Source organism: Epinephelus lanceolatus, chromosome 23 (assembly GCF_041903045.1).
Source record: "Epinephelus lanceolatus isolate andai-2023 chromosome 23, ASM4190304v1, whole genome shotgun sequence".
Classification (NCBI taxonomy): Eukaryota; Metazoa; Chordata; class Actinopteri; order Perciformes; family Serranidae; genus Epinephelus; species Epinephelus lanceolatus.
The window spans coordinates 2,555,709-2,562,330 of record NC_135756.1 but is presented as its reverse complement, the minus strand read 5'-3'; positions in this window follow the sequence as shown (position 1 = coordinate 2,562,330).

Genomic DNA, 6,622 nt, shown 5'->3' with positions numbered 1-6,622 from the left:
TAGAGGACCATTCTTGTAATTCCAGCAGATGTGCCGCAGCATGCTTCAGAAGTGTCCCTTAAACTAATAAGAATACACACCTTGTCTGTTTTTGACAGAGCTGCTAGCCTAATTCATAAAAACTATTAACAGCCATAACTCTTTGATCCATGTCGTTTATAACTTGACTTTAAACAGTGTTTAGTTTGTCTGAAGGCAACAGAGCAACAAAGAGGAAACCAACAACAGTTAAAACTGACAGTTTTAATTGTTGATTAAAACAAAGGCTAAATCAGACAGGAAAACGCTTCATGTCCAAAACACAAACTCAAAACGAAACCAGGGGGTATTCCATCAAGCAGGCTAAAGGCAAATCCAGGCTTAAATGGCCAAGTCTGGTTAATGTGAGCCAGAGTTCTGTTCCATCAAAGTGGCTAAGATTAGCCTCACATCGGTAACCATGGTAACCATGGTTCTGGCTAAGCCTGATACATCGAGCTAAACTCCGGTTTCTGTTCCATCAACCTGAGCCACACCTCTGTTCCATCAAGGTGGTTAACCTGAATCCCAGCCTAGTAACCATGGTAACTTATGCTGCCAGGCAATCCTGGTGTGTAGCAGGATTAAGGTGAGGATTAGCTCCATCTATGATCAACACATGTTCAATAGACAAGAACAGACACCTAAAAGACAGTTCTGCCAGTGTTTTACACACTCACAACTGTCATGTAATGACAAAATAATATGTAGATCATAAAATATATAACATCATTAATAAAAAAAAATAACTATTAAAAAACAAATTAAAATGTAATAATAAGATAACTAAAAAAAACCCACTTACAACAGTAAAGCCAAAATCAATTTAATAAAAACAAAACTGAGGCATTAAAAAAAAAGATTGTACATGAATATGTGAGTGCCCCCCCATCCCCACCCCACTGTGTTTCCAATTGGCTAGCAAATTCACAGCCAATTAAGGTCAACTGACAACGGCCAGAGAAGGAGAGGGACACACCCAGAGAGACACAGAGACAGAGCAAGAGAGAGTAAATTAGGAAATAATGGCATGCCCCTTCATCGAGGATCCTGTTGATGAGGAGGCCCACATTGTGCAGAGGGCCTTCCAACCACCACCAGCCCCAAGGGTCTTCCAGGACAGGACCAACCCATTGATACAGACAGACTCCTATCTGTGGGAGAGGTACCAGTTCAGCAGGCAGAGCATAGTGTATCTATGCAGTTTGCTGGAACCACACACTATAAAGGTCACACGCTGCAGCCAGTCTCTGACCACTGTGCAGTCAGTCTGTACTGCACTGAGGTTCTTTGCTAGCGGTACATTCCTGTATAGTGGTGGTGATGCTGAGAGGCTAAGTAAGGCAACTGTTTGCAGAGAGGTAAAAAAGGTGTATTTTCTATTCATTTTGATTATTTCTAGCATCACCATACATCATGCATAGGGCTTGATTTGTTCACATTAACATATGGTTATCTTTTATATTTATGAATTAACCATGACACAAAGCAACCACATTAAAATGGGACACACACCATTGTGGTCTGTCTGTTCCTCATCCTATAGCACATTCCATACATTTAAGGGGATTTTCCTTATTTTGATATAATAAGAGATAGAGCTCACAGTTGACTCCCAAATGATGAGAAATAGATCACTGATTCACTATCACCTGCATTCACTTCATAGTTTTCCTCATCTCCACTGAACTGATGGATTTGCTAAATGGAATTTTCTACAATCAATAGATAAATGTCGTGATTATTTCCTATAAACTGATCATTTCAGAAATGTCATAATCTACAATCAATGATGTGATAAATGTGATGACTGACTTAAAACAGTTTGATTAAATGCATCATCTGAACTTTACATCAGCAGATAAATGTGATAAACAGTCTATCACTAATATTAATTTACACATTTGGTGAATTTCATTAGGCAGACTTGAATTGTTAGATTTAATAGGTGTTCTTATCGACATATATTTTGTCCCTTTGATGTGGGATTTATAGAACATGATATTATGCTGAAATGCTGAATTTTCTTTGTCACTTGCGCATTAAGCCTGTCGGCAATATTCCGCCACGCCACCTGCCTTTCTTTATTAATCGCTGCATTATTGCCTTTTTCTTAATTATGTCCTTATAGTCCTCATACACTTCCATAAGGAGCGTTTGCTCCGCCGTAGAAAAAGCCTCCGCTCGCTCCTTTCCTTTGCTTTTTGACATTTTGCAACATTTTCGGCGCTCGACTAGTTTGGGCTTTTTATTTTCCCTGGGTGCGTGCATGAGTTGAGGCTTAACAGGTGAGGCTTGAATTAGCGTCAGTTGGAGCCAGCTGATTTCACTTGATGGAACGGGTTGGAGCTAGATTGGGAGTTGGCGTTTAGTCAAACTTCAAGATTACACCTTAGTCTGGATATTCTTAGCTACGTTGATGGAATACCCCCCAGGTCTCAGCTGCACTCAGTAGAATTGTCCCTCCCGGCTGCCTTACAGTCAAGATGGCGGCGAAAATTACAAAAAATTAGGACTTATTCGTCTCGTATTGTACCTAACTTTAGTGCGTCATAACGTATCAGATATGGAATTAATCTGCAGATGCCCCAGTTCAAAATGAGACCAAACTTTTCTGCAGATGTCAGCTTTTGAGCCACGACGGAGCCAAAATGTGTCCTGCAACAGACGGTAAGGCTCGTTGTTTCCAGCCAAAATGATTTCTGGAAAACTTGTCGCCCTGACCAGTGGGTTAAGAGGAGTGAGGAATCATCAGTCAGCGACGGTATCAAACAGTCAGAACAACATGTGTTTCAACATTTATGAATTGCAGGTGTCCCACTTATAAAGGCAATGTCCTTGCTGCAGCGGCCGCGGGTTCGATTCCAGCCGGTGGCCCTTTGCTGCACGTCATCCCCTCTCTCTTTCCTCCTTTCACGCTTTGATTGTCTTCTCTAAAAAAGCCAATAAATAAATCAAAAATAGGAATCACCCCAACCATGACAGGTCCTTGAGCATACACTCATATATGTGCACACAAAATATTAGGCTGACTGGTCCAGCAGTTTGCCAGATTAGCTACAAACACACAGATACACACACTCACAGCGATAATAATAAAGCAGGAAGGAGTCCACAGGCTTTAAAAACCAAATCTGAAAATCTCTCTTGTCTCTTTAAACAATCTATAACTCATTGTCTTAAGTGCATTTAGCAAGTGTCACACTCCACTTTGCTAGCTCAACAGTCCATAATCTGAGTGCAAAGTAAAGTGCAAGCAGCAAAGGGGTTGTATTTAGTCCCTTAATTGATCGTAGGTATGTTTTGGGCGTCACATGAATTCGAACAATCAGTGTCATCTCCCATTTCCTTTAAAAGCATTCTCTGCTATCTACACAGTGGGTTTGGCAAATATGTAGCAGCATGCAGCGCGTAATGCAGTCAGAGCAGTGATGTCTCTGCAGAACATATCGTGGGAAATTTAAGCAGCAAAACTAAAAACTAGTTTTAAACTTAACAGAAGAAACAGAACTAAACTTTTAGCTTCTGTAATGATTAATGAAGTTACGCTGCTCCTTGTGTGTAAATGTGCACAGCGTCTCTTAATGTGGAGTCTGACAGCGTCTCTGCAGCTCTGCTCTGATCTCTGCTACGTTCACATTTTACAGAATGTCACTGCAGTTAGAATCAGACCTAAAAATTGTAGTTTTAAACTTGACAGAGGTAACAGAACTTGTAGCCTCTGTAATGATTAATGAAGTGATGCTGTTCCTTGTGTGTAAATGTGCACGGCATCTTTCTTAATGTGGAGTCTGACAGCAGCTCTGTTCTGATCTCTGCTACATTCACATTTTACATAATGTTATTCATATTTTCCTCATTAATGAAGAATTATTTCACCCATCCACACGTCCCTGTGTGTGTAACAAGCAGAGTGTAATCTTGTTGTGAACCCGCCTTCAAAGGCACATCTTACTATCTGAATACTGCGCCCTTTAAATTGCTGGACAATACAGTGCCATTCAGACTTTAGACCAGCATTTTGTTGGTCAATGGCGCAATCACTTCCTGCTGCCTCAAAATAGCAATTTACCAACAATTAGACCGACAGGCACAGATGTGCTGCTTTGTGCCAGGTAAGAAATATGGCTCTTTATCTGTAAAGTTTTGTTTTAGCGAGACAACCCTACATATTTGATGTTATTGTCCAAATGGCTGTTGATTGGCTCAAGAGAATTGTCTTAGAGAAATACTTCACCCATCAAACTATTAAAATATCAGTTAGTGGTGCTGTGTTACCTCGAACTCATCAGGAAAACTTTGTTTTTCTAGCATACCTGCATGGATAATGGTATACATATTAATTTACTGACTGATTATGTATCACGTTTAACAACAAAAATATATCAAAATATCTGTTTACAAATGCTCACATAAAGTGAAACTTATCTACATTCTCTTTAGAGCCAGACTTCCATACTAAGGTTTTTAGGAAAAATATATGTTTGGGAAGTACTAAGCTTATACGACTGGATAAATGAGACTTAGATTATTCTGCATGAGTCATGTGAGAGTTTGTTAACGGATGTTTTGATATCGTTTTGCTGTTAATGAACGTGGACCCCAATTAATCAACAAATTAAAGTTCGCTGTTTTCTGTGGAGGCATGCGAAAAAAACAAACTAGCGTAATTTACAAACGGTCATTTTGAAGGTACTAGGAAGGAAATATTCCTTTAAAAAAAATGGCAGAGCATGTAATCTGTTAAATTATTTCAAGACATAAAAATACTCAAAATACAACACAGAGGATATTTTCATCCTGAATGGTGGAGGAAGTGTTTTAGAGCAGTGGTTGGTCGTGGTCCAAAAGTGGCTCACTGGCCCATTCTGAATGGACTGCAAGTTTTTAAAAAACATTATTTATTTCTAAGTGAATTTCCACCTTTTATTTTAATGTTTTTTAGTGCTGTTTCCGGGTTAGGAGAGAGTGACTAACAGTCAGCTGCTTGACAGACACAGCCAGCTACTACATGTGTGACGCTGGTGTATCACATTTTGTGGATCTTGAACTAATGACTGAGGAGAAAACTGGACCGTACCGGCTGGACCAGTTGGGGACCACTGTTCTAGATCCTTTACTTGAGTAAAAGAACGAATACCACACAGTAAAAATACTCTGTTACAAGTCCTGCATGGAAAATGTTCCTTAAGTAAATGTATGAGTATAATCAGTAAAGTGTAGTTAAAGTTTTAAAAGTATCAAACTGTGACTGATATATTATTATATCTGGACACAAGTTCAAAACACTTTACTTGTTATTCAAAGTGAATTTTTTTTTGTTCATGTTTCTTGAGTGTGAACAACTACAAACAAGTCTGACATAATCTCACATGTCAGCATGTCCGTTAGCATGATATTAGCTCTATTTTGCAGGGTGATGCATGTTTTTAAAATGGCAGGAGTGGGGTGATTTGAGCCAAAAGGCACTTGTGATTTTTATCAAAGTATTATTTTACTGTAATATTACGTTGCATTCGTAACACTGAACTGATGTCATTTTATATAACGTTAATTTTAGACCTAAAAGCATCACTCCACGTGTCTATAAAACAGTGACTATGATTGTTCAGAAGATGACCTGAGTGATGTGATGATGATGATGATGGTGACAAGAATCTGTCTGCTACAACTACACTGGATCTCTGAAGTCTGAGAGCTCCGAAGTCTTGGGGGTACTGCAGATGGAAAGCCCGTCTTCACACTCAAAGACAATGGTGAAGGACTGAGAGCTGATGCGCTCAAGAGACTACTGAAACCGGAAAAACTCGGTGTTGCAGCCAGACGGGAGCAGATGTTCATATTCCCCTGCAGCACTGACAGGTGGGATGTTGAGTATGAGACCAGATCTGTGAGAATTACAGGAATTTGTTCTTCATTTTGAACGCGTTTGGAAAATTTTGGCTTTGTTGAAGGAATCTGGCCTCTGAGGTTGGACTTTATCTTTAAATTAAAACTTCAAGAAGTTATTTAGTATTGGTTTCGGCTTGTTTTGTACGAGGTAAACAGGTTTCATTTTACCTTAACATAATCGGTGGAGCAGTTTACACCCTTAAAAATCACCAGAAGTAAAAACTGGCTCAACTCGCCCCGCTCCCCTCGGTTAAATATCAAACTGTAAGATAAGAATTACGACACTATGATCACTTTAAGCTGATCACAGACTACGAATGTGCTCTCGTCACAGAAAACGTACATATCATATTTTAATGTGTCACATAAAAACATGCAACGACGCTTCACATAAAACAGCATCAACACAGGAAGTGCTCTGAATCACATACTTCTTCTTTTTACGTTCAGTACTGCAGCTGCCCTTAAAAAGTACGTACTGATCCATGCAGTATGTGCACAATCAGAGCACGCTACTGTCTCATAACATCACACCCTGAACTTTGACCATCCTGCTTTCATATCCGTCACCTTGGAGATAAAACAAACAGCATGCACTTTCAAGTTCACCAGAGACGGAGTCAGTCAATGTGACGTATCATCTGCTGTGCAGAGGATTGTGGTCAGAGGAGCCAGTAAAGCAGTACATGTAGAACATCCTGGTATTTTACTA